General features: G+C 41.7%; 1 long non-coding RNA gene across 3 annotated transcripts; it reads left to right on the plus strand.

The window, feature by feature from the left end:
• The first annotated feature begins 4,019 nt into the window (after positions 1 to 4,019).
• Positions 4,020 to 9,715, plus strand: LOC134466348 (uncharacterized). Of its 3 annotated transcripts, XR_010038302.1 has the most exons (6): positions 4,020 to 4,096; positions 4,936 to 4,976; positions 5,176 to 5,246; positions 6,047 to 6,112; positions 6,256 to 6,322; positions 8,502 to 9,715. It is a non-coding gene; the product is annotated as an uncharacterized LOC134466348 (long non-coding RNA). The 3 variants fall into 3 exon arrangements; XR_010038292.1 differs by having other exon boundaries at positions 6,047 to 6,322; XR_010038290.1 differs by lacking the exon at positions 8,502 to 9,715 and having other exon boundaries at positions 6,047 to 6,348.
• Positions 9,716 to 10,768: the final 1,053 nt, after the last annotated feature.

Consider the following 10,768-nt stretch of genomic DNA (forward strand, 5'->3'; position numbering starts at 1 on the left):
AGGTCATCTTGCACCTGTTCACCCCCCTCGGGGATCGAACGTGCGATCTCGTCAACTACAACGGTCTGGCAATGGGAGACACAGTACGATCTCGGCCCAACGACACGAGACTGTATAAAGCTATCGGAGGGAGGTTTACCAACGTTCCACGCCAACTCTGTGCTAGTTAGCCTCCGTTACACATATCACAAGTGAGATAATGGTCTGGACACGGCCTACTGAACTCTTCGTGGCAGAGGTGTGGTTGACGATTCCCAATGGCATTTTTGGCCATATCCATAGCCCGTAGACAGTCATGTACTGTAAGTTGTATTCAAACAAACTGCAAGCTTCCATTTGTCGAGTAATACACGTCATCACCCCCCTCCGCCTCCCCACTCTCGCATTGGCCCCCTACTTCAGGCTAGCGCTTTGGGATGAACTTCTATGCTGTCTTTCCCATCGGAAACGATTGTGCAAAGCAGCATGGGATTTCCCCGGCTATCAGGTCCTCCATGCACCGCACCTGTAAGGCAACAAGAGCAGCAACACAGGAGAACATTGGGGAGATGACCCCTGGTGGTAGGAGGATGTAACAATTGCAAAATGTCCAAATTGCAAAATTCCCCTCTGAAGAATTTTGGCAGACATAACAGACTGAATATGTAATCAAGACATATGCATTAAATATGAATACAGAAATAGAAATAAATATGTATGTATATTTTTTTTTAATCAGTGTGCTATCTTTGACATTAAGTTAAGCAATGGAACCAAGTCAGAATAGCCTATCCGTAGCCCTTCATAAATCTCTTCCTTTCTGTAGGCCTACAGTTGTCAATTACATTTCTTGCCTTCACTCCTTTTATCTCTATCTTGTCAATCAAACCGGTTTGATGGTGCCCACCTGTCCTCTCCCTCACTCCTCTCCTGTGTACTCTCTGAGCTCTCCTCTCCTTTCCTCTCCTCTCCTCTCCTCTCCTCTCCTCTCCTCTCCTCTCCTCCCCTCTCCTCTCCTCTCCTCTCCTCTCCTCTCCTCTCCTCTCCTTTCCTCTCCTCTCTTCTCATCCCCTTCCTCTCCTCTCCTCCCCTCTTTCTCTCCTCTCCTAATCTCTCCTCTCCTCTCCTCTCCTAACCTGTCCTCTCCTCTCCTCTCCTCTCATCTCATCTCCTCTCCTCTCCTCTCCTCTCCTCTCCTCTCCTCTCCTCTCCTCCTAGTTGTCAATTACTGTAAATTGGTTTGATGGTGCTCTCCTTTCCTCTACTCCTCTCCTCTCCTTTATTCCTCTCAGCCGGTGCTCTCTGACTTCTGTGATCCATACCCCTCCCCCTCTTCCTCCTTCTCATTTCTCACTGCTGATATTCACTTTAACTGAACAACAACAAAATAACCTTTATGTATCTCACTGTAACACTGCTTTCTTCTTCAGTGCTTTTAACTCTTCTGTTCTACCCGGTAAATTCAATTACTTCGATGACGCTCCCAACTCCTCCCATTCTCTCCTGTTCTCTTCTCCTTCCCTCCTCTCATCTCCTGTGTCCTCCCTGAGTTGGGTTCTCTGACCCCCCCCCCCATACCATCTCCTCTCCTCTCCTCTCCTCTCCTCTCCTCTCCTCTCCTCTCCTCTCCTCTCCTCTCCTCTCCTCTCCTCTCCTCTCTCCCTCAAATGTAGTCAATTATTGTGAACTGGTTCGATGGTGCTCTCCTCTCTTCTTCTCTCCTTTCCTTCACTCTTCTCATCTCTGTGAGCTCTGTGAGCTGGGTTCTCTGACACCCCCCCCCCCACACACACACACAGACACACCACTCCCCTCCAACCAGCACCCCACCACCATCACCACCAACACCAACACCAACATCCCTCCTCAGCCCCCACCATCCCTCCTCTTCTCCCTGTTTTCTCTCTGCTGAAGGAAGCCGGCCAGACGCCCAAATCAGATTGTCTGGCCGCCTGATTCCCCCTGACAGCACAGCACGTCCACATCCTGAAGAGAGAGAGAGAGAGAGAGAGAGAGAGAGAGAGAGAGAGAGAGAGAGAGAGAGAGAGAGGAGAGAGAATAGAGAGAGAGAGAGAGAGAGAGAGAAACCTGAGGAGTGGATGCCTTGGTAACTGTGTTTGGGTGTCGGGTGCAATGTACATCGGAGGCCGGTGGGGAGAGAGAGAGAGAGAGAGAGAGAGAGAGAGAGAGAGAGAGAGAGAGAGAGAGAGAGAGAGAGAGAGAGAGAGAGAGAGAGAGAGAGGGAGAGAGAGAAAGGGGCACTGAGGGAACAGAAGGTGCTGGAGAGAAGTGGAGAGAGGTGAAGACGTGAGCGGATGCAGGTACGGAGTGACAGGTGCGTGCGTATAGTACACTTGTCAGAGGCCACCTGAGAAACGGGACACATGGCACAGCCGAGCCGGTGGAATCTGATCAGCCCCAGTAGTGATCCCCCTGCCGTGCCCCCCATCCCCGCCACCCCCCACTGGTGATGAAGGACCTGTCCCTTTGCCCCTTTACCAGACAAAAAAAATGTTCTTTTGAAAGTGTTTTTGGTAGGGTCTTTTTCCACAATACTTTGGTCCATATGGTCCATTACCACATGATCAAAAATGCTTGATGATTAAAATATATAATAATAATACCTGTAATGCCCCAATATCCTAAAATAGTAGGTTTAAATAGCCTATTAGTATTAATGGTAGATATAGCCTATTACTTTCATCATATTATCAACTAATAACTATTATCATTTATAATCTCACACTCTAATAGAATAGAATAGAATAGAGAATAGAATAGAATAGAATAGAATAGAGAATATAATAATATTGAATAGAATAGAATAGAATAGAATAGAATAGAATAGAATAGAATATATAAGACTCTGTAGCCGCTAAGGCAGTCGGATGTATGTCAATTGCTCAAGCACCTACCCCCCCAAAATGTCTGCACGGCACTACCCTCAGCATGGTGCACGACCTACATGTGACATGCAGATGCAAGCGCTACACCGACAACCTGTGTAAGCCCATGCTGTTTAAGACTGATTGGGCCAGCGTGTGGCGGTCATAATTGCACCTTGGCATGATGACCCTTTTTGAAGCTTGAGCTCCAATGTGGAATGTTATCGTGTTCCTGTCAAGATTTGTGTCGGCCATACACAAATGTGTCTTTCTTTCAAGAATACTGTACTTACCACCGTCAGAAATGTAATTCTTTCATTTTTATTTTATAAATGTAATAATATTCATATTCACATATTCAATATTCCAGCACTGAAAAAAGAGGGAATGGCGGGTCTTTGAATTAACCTATATAAAGTAAATAGATGCAAAACAATTCATTAACATTCCTTGAGTAAACATGATTTCATCAAATAAGGATAATGTGTTCTTGGAGACTGCTGAATTTGCATGTTTCTAATGCTTTGAATGAACATGATTAAGTTGTGTCTGGGGTGGCCTCCAGTCCTGAGGTGGCGCTAGTGCACCACTTTCTAAGACAAGAAGAAGCCGGAAAGTTTCTAAGCCACATGCTGTGTTCCATTATTCACCCTCTGTACTGTGTACCTTGTTTGAGTGCAGTGAAGTACCCTTTCCACCCTCCGCAATTCACGAGGCGAGTACATTCCGATTCCCGTTCTGTCTGATACACTTAACGGAAATGACGGTTGGTCGCGTGACATCCGAGTTTACCAACCGCCAATATGCAATTCAACACGGAAGGCACTGTTCCTTATGCTAACACTTTTTAAAGTTACCCCTGCCTCTAATACACATGGCGATTGTCTTTGGAATCAAAACTATGCTGTTATCACGGAGATTCAACCGTTTGACAGATCTGGCACTCAACTACGTCACAAACATGGCGGCCGTTGAGTGCGAAAAGTGTACAGTAACACCACACTTCGAAAAATGGCCGTTTTGGGGGCGTTATCCGGGTAATTTACAGTACACTTTACCGTCGCGATTAGAAATGGAACACCCTGCGTACCCAAACACAGTGCGGAAAGGGCGGTAAGTACGGGTAATGGAACACAGCAACAGAGCCGTTCGCCTCAGTCAGCTCGGTCCTACTCTTCAGTCTCATCTCGCTGGAATAGTGTTGTCATGTGTGAAGATCTACACGAAATTGAGTAAGTAACTGAATTACTTTCATTTATTGTGGGCGATGTAGAACTGCTCTTGTGTCTTTTGTGTGTGGAAGCTGAGCCAAAGGTGAAGTTAGACTCTACTACATTTACCCACGCAGTGCTCTTTGCTTAGTAACAGGTGCACTGCAAACACATGCAGTTGGCTATGCATCATGTTAATTTCGAAAAGAATGGAAAATATGTACATTTAGGATATTCAATGATGTAGTAAAAACTGCTACTGTACAACAATCTAGCTGGTCATCTTCAGTTAATAGCTATATTTGCGCGGGAGGGTCTGATCCGTTAATGGGGGAGGGGTGGTGGGGGTGCACAGCGAACTAGAACTTCATCGAACACCTTGCATGCTCACGAGAACAGAGGGCTGGCGTCGTTTCGGTGTGTTCATTTTAAGCCAAGTATTCTATTTTAAAGTTTTTTGTTTTTTGACCCAACCCAGGTGTTTAATGCACACATGCACTTGTGGTCTTAACCGAAGATTAATCAAATGTAAGCTTTCCTGCACACAAAGTCAAAGAACAACCGACCTAGATAGAGTGCATATAATCTGAATTTAAACTTTGCACATGGAATTGGATGAAACATGTGGGAATAGTATCCTATTTATTGAAGTGCATAGCACTTTTTTTTACTTGCACTTATGGTGCAATGCAAAGCATGCACTGCCTTGTTATCTCGTTTTACTTAGCCTATATCTTCCTCTTTTAAGTGGAGCATTGTTTACAAGTAGCCTATTTTACAGAATGCATGCTCCTCATTCACAAATCCTGTGCTGTTTTATAAATGTTTAACATCACCAATTCCTTCTTTCTTTCTTTAAGGACTTCTGGCACAGTGGCCTGCACTGTTCGAAGTCTGTAAGGTAAGACATTCAATGCTGATTGTGTGTGTGTGTGTGTGTGTGTGTGTGTGTGTGTGTGTGTGTGTGTGTGTGTGTGTGTGTGTGTGTGTGTGTGTGTGTGTGTGTGTGTGTGTGTGTGTGTGTGTGTGTGTGTGTGTGTGTGTGGCTTTCCCTAATGTTTATGATTTGTCAATCCTTTGGGCTCTATATGTCTTTTCAGATCAGTGCTGAATTCAAAATAATCACCACAGTTCCCCTGCAATCCAAGCAACTGTTGCTGAATTGGCTGATGTAAGTTTCTGTCTTTTTCGCCTGTCTACTTGATGGTTCCTGAGCAGAAAGCCTTTAACTATTGAGTTACACCCCTGCATGTTAAAACCCCATAGAGAGGATCATGATCTGCCTTAGTAGTCATGGTACCAGTACATTCATATGCATGTTTCTTTTGGTGGCAGTCAGCTTCCCAGTGTTGATGCCATTCATAGAATCCCAAAACAAATCAGTACCACCACCATTTTTGACCGTAAACATGGGACTGTTTTCTTTATACTTCTCCCTTGGCTACTATCACACATGCTTGAAACAATCTGAAGCAAATGTGTTCATCATGGTTTCATCAGAGACAAACAGACTTCAGATATGGATTGCTGGAACCATGTCCTCTGGTCTGATGACACCAACATGAACACATTTTTTCGGATGGTGTCAAGCATGTGTGGTGTTAACCAAGTGAGTAGTACAAAGTAAACTGTCCCATGCTCATGGTCAAGTAGTGGTAGTGGGACAGACATGGTTTTAGGCTGGATGCATGGAGTCAATATTGGAAATCTGAATTTCACCAACATGTACCATGACAATTGAAGCAGATCATGATACAGTCTGCGATTTTAAAGGTGCAGAGAGTGATTTTTTTTAAAAAAGTAGTTTATTTCCAGAACTCATGCTGCACAGGTTACAAATGTTCTCCTTTTTCTTTCTTTCTTTCTTTCTTTCTTTCTTTCTTTCTTTCTTTCTTTCTTTCTTTTTTTCTTTCTTTCTTTTTTTCTTTCTTTCTTTCTTTCTTTCTTTCTTTCTTTCTTTCTTTCATTAAGTTGTACAAGATGCACCATTTCTGAGGACTTCTGGCACAGTGGCCTGCACTGTTCAAAGTTCGCAAGGTAAGACATTCAATTCGGATTGTCTTTAATGTTTTTATTTGTGAATTACAGCGTTTTATCTCCTTTCTTGAATGTGTGTGTGGCTTTCTCCTAATGTTAATGATTTGATCGTTAAATCCTTTGGGCTCTTTATGTCTTTTCAGATCAGTGCTGAATTGAAAAGAATCACCAGTCCCACTGCAATGGCCAGCACTGTTCGAAGTCCACAAGGTAAAGCATTCACTTTGGCCACAACCCTACCCAGTGCACCTTAAAGGATTTATCCGGAGTTGGAACAAGTTTGCCTGATTTTCGCATGTTTGGGATGAAATACAGTCACTCTAGAGCAAAACCAAGGCAAAAGGATGCGTTTTGAGAAAGTTTGATAATATCACGTTAGCCTCGTTAGCCATATCAGCTATGCAATATGAAAGATGCGGGCATCGTTTTTCGGCGGTTACACACATTTCAAAAACACAACATTTTAAAGTCTTGCACAGCTCAAAACAACGTCACACTTACCTCGTAATATGTTGAGGGTATCCACACATAAGCCAAAGTGTCCAAAGTCCTTCATGTATTCTTGAAAGGTCTGCAGAATGTGTTTTGTGAAGCTACTACCTTGAGAATATCTAAATTACGGTCAAGACAACTATTTGACACTAAAGTCCACCAAGTAGATTGCCGAGTGCGTCGCACCATCAGCTGTGGTTACTCGCTATGGAAATAATCATAGCTGATGGTGCGACGCACTCGGCAATCTACTTGGTGGGCTTTAGTGTCAAATAGTTGTCTTGACCGTAATTTAGATATTCTCAAGGTAGTAGCTTCACAAAACACATTCTGCAGACCTTTCAAGAATACATGAAGGACTTTGGACACTTTGGTTTATGTGTGGATACCCTCAACATATTACGAGGTAAGTGTGACGTTGTTTTGAGCTGTGCAAGACTTTAAAATGTTGTGTTTTTGAAATGTGTGTAACCGCCGAAAAACGATGCCCGCATCTTTCATATTGCATAGCTGATATGGCTAACGAGGCTAACGTGATATTATCAAACTTTCTCAAAACGCATCCTTTTGCCTTGATTTTGCTCTAGAGTGACTGTATTTCATCCCAAACATGCAAAAATCAGGCAAACTTGTTCCAACTCCGGATAAATCCTTTAACAACTTGACTCCTGCTTTAAATTAGCTGTTATCTGAATGGGGGTGACTAAATATTCCAGTGGTATAAGGAGCTGCTTCTCAAATTTTTATATTTAAATTTTGTCGTACTCTGACCAGTGAATATTAGATTATTGCTTAGTACTAGAATTGGAGTTATCTGAGACAAGATGATCTGATCTGAGAAGTGTTGATGACTACCTCCCTGGTGTTCCCACTCTCAGTGTGGAGTGTGACACTATTTGTATGCATTGTGTTATGCTCAACATGACATTGAGAGGCACGGTTTCCTTATTTCAATACACTTGCTCCACAATTCATGTGCGGCTAAACAAAAAGAAATATTAATATCGTCTATGTAGAAACAAAATGAGCACTACAATGAAGGGTATAATATCTGAGCACTTTGTTGACACGTTTTTCACTCTGATGGGGGGGTGGGGGAATCAGAGTCGACAGAGTGCACCAGCTGTGTTACGCTTTTCATTATATTGCCCGTTGTATGTCTGCCTAGAATATTGCATGTTTTATTTTTAATCATAAGTCATCAATGAAACTTATTCAGCCCCTTGACAGACAAGCCCTGCATGCCATATTACTGCACGCATGCACAAAGAGCAATGCAGTAGACTTTTCCTTCAAAGTCTTCTCGCAAGGAACAGTATATACCGTACCTGTATATGCATAATGAAACTTGTTGTTCTCTTAATTGAGACGAGCTGACCCTTACATCTCTGTGCTCTGAAACATCTTAAACAGAGGATTGACATCACTGGTTGTCTACTACTAGCTCCTTGTAGGTCCCAGCCAAGGAGACACAGTAGACCTGGGGTGTTGTTCCATATGAGAGTGAGCTTTTTCATTGGCCTGGGCCCACTGGTATTCCTGTGACACACCAAGTTTCATGTCAAAGTCTTATCATGCTATGCAATGATCTTGCAGGCCACATAAAATTACTTCATGGGTCACAATTGGCCCTGGGTTTGAGTTTGACATCCCTGCAGAATGAAGGCAACTACACAGCTTTGGCTCTGGTATTTGACGACTTCAGGCCAATTCACACCAGTGTTAAATCATCATCCAGGTCCCACATCAGAATTAGAACTGAGGAAATCTTGGCAGTGGAACAGAGGACATGCTTTGGACTTTGCAATAACCTACTGCCCAGCTTAATGTTGATTTATTTGTTAATTCAAATGGCTTGGTTAATTTGTGTTTATTTACTTTTGTCTGTGTTGAATAGGTCATGGATGAAGTTGCCGTAGACGAAGCAATTGAAGACATCACTATTGGAATCTGCTCTGACAGAAGATTGGGCATCCCACCCTTAGGACATTGTCAGTTTTAGTGTATGTCTGTCACACACGTGACACCCAATCGGAAAGGACTCTTTTTTTTTTCAGCAACTAAAAAACAGCAGTTATTTTTGTTTCTTTAAGTGAAATGTACCTTTTTTCTAGAGATCTATTTGCTTGTATGCACTTCCAGCTCCTTACTGGTTTAAGAATAGCACTTGAGTGTGCATATGTTTTGTACGTACTGTGTTGATTTTGACCCAAACTAAAGACAAACAAAATACCAAAACTAGACTTAAATAAGACTGGGTAATGACACAAATGTGGTCACCAAAGAGGACAACCAAATGAATGGTGGACTGCCAGATGCACGCGCACATGCATACATTATACGTGCACATGCATACAGTATACGCGCATGAACGCACACACGCACACCTACAAGTGTGGACTAATGCACTTAGTCAATGAGCTAAAATAACTGTATGTAGAGTCAATTTTATTTGTGCCCGATGTGTTCACATGAATGCTAATCCAGCCAGAGAGCACTTTTTCACAGCAACCAAACAAATTATTTTCTTAAAGGTGCACTGTGTAGGATGGTGACCAGAGTAGGCAACTATGCTGCACATTGAAACGGTGCTGCCTATTACCAACTGTGTCCTTTTCATGAATATTTACTTAGTAATAAACGAAAATGTATAAATGTATTACGAAAATGTTTACTAAAAATCTGTATTTCTAGAAATTCAAAATGACAGTCAGTGGAGAAGATTCCTCTCTTTCCCCCTTTCATGTATGGAAAGAGCAATGTCCCCAGTCATAACAACAACTTAAAGTTTGGTGGTGGTAAATATTCATGAAAAATGCAACATTTTTGCATGGGCAGCATGAAATCTCAAAATAAACTACTGAAAGTAATACACAGTGCACCTTTAAAGCGAATTGGACTTTCTTTCTGTTCACAGACCCTGCTCGTTGATTGGTCTAAGAGTAGCAGTTATTTGTGACTGTGCTTATGTTTTGTATATCTGTGTGCATTTTACATGCGTACAGTGAAAGTCAATACATTTAATCACAGAATTCTGACTCTTTTTGTTGTTTTTGTTTGCACAGGCCTATACATCAAATTGTGATCTGCAATGCATTTGTATAGCCTAGACCTAATATGTTTACCATATGGTTTTTTTTTTTGTTTTTTTGGGGGGGGGGGGGGGGGGGGTGGATTGAGACTAAAGAATCATGTTACTGAAATGTAGCTGTATGCATGATTTTTAATCACCTTTTAATAAACATGAAAAAAATACTTGGTAACACTTTATAATAAGTACCCCTTTTTAGGCATTACTTAAGGGTTAGTTAAGCCTTATTTTACCATTAGTTAACCCTTAGTGAATCACGAGTTAATCATTATCTAAGCATTATTCCTCATTTCCTAACTATTATCTATTACCGTTAGTAAATGGTTAGTGTGTGCTGATTTAACGGTTCGCTAAGCAAAGTTTAACCTTAGTTAAGCCTTATTTTTAACATTAATTAACCCTTAGTGAATCACGAGTAAGTCGTTATGTATGTGTTATTTCTCATTTCTTAACCATTAACTAATACCGTTAGTAAATGGTTAGTGTGCGCTGATGTAACTACTCGCTAAACAAAATTAAGCATTAGTTAACCCTTAGTGAATCAGGAGTCAGTCATTAAGTATTTCTGTGAAATTATTAAGTAATGTTAATTAATCATTCGTCTATGGTGATTTAACTTTCTGATAAGCATTAGTAAACCATCATTAAAATGTCTGATAACCCACCTTTATTTATGAAAAAAAACATTATCTCTTTGTTGTCTCCTACCACCTAAACATTAACAAGTACTATTAGGCATGTATGGTAACGGTTTGTAAACTCTTGCTTTAGCATCAGTGAAGTCTTATTTAACCCTTTTGTAATGGTTAGTGTGTGATGACTGGTAGCATGGCAAACAGTAGGCCTAGGCCTAAGTCGAGGCTCATGTGACTGCCCCTCATGGATGTTTCTGGACATTAACAAATGACTTGTTAAGCGTTGCTTATGCATTATCAAGGAATTACGAACCATTACTTAAGTATATCTGGGGAACTGATCTAAAGTGAAAACCTGTTATGGCTTTACAACACATTAACGAATGACTTGATAAGCATTGCTTATGCATTACCAAGAAGTTTCAACGCAATAATAAC

The sequence above is a fragment of the Engraulis encrasicolus genome, chromosome 1 (assembly GCF_034702125.1).
Source record: "Engraulis encrasicolus isolate BLACKSEA-1 chromosome 1, IST_EnEncr_1.0, whole genome shotgun sequence".
Lineage (NCBI taxonomy): Eukaryota > Metazoa > Chordata > Actinopteri > Clupeiformes > Engraulidae > Engraulis > Engraulis encrasicolus.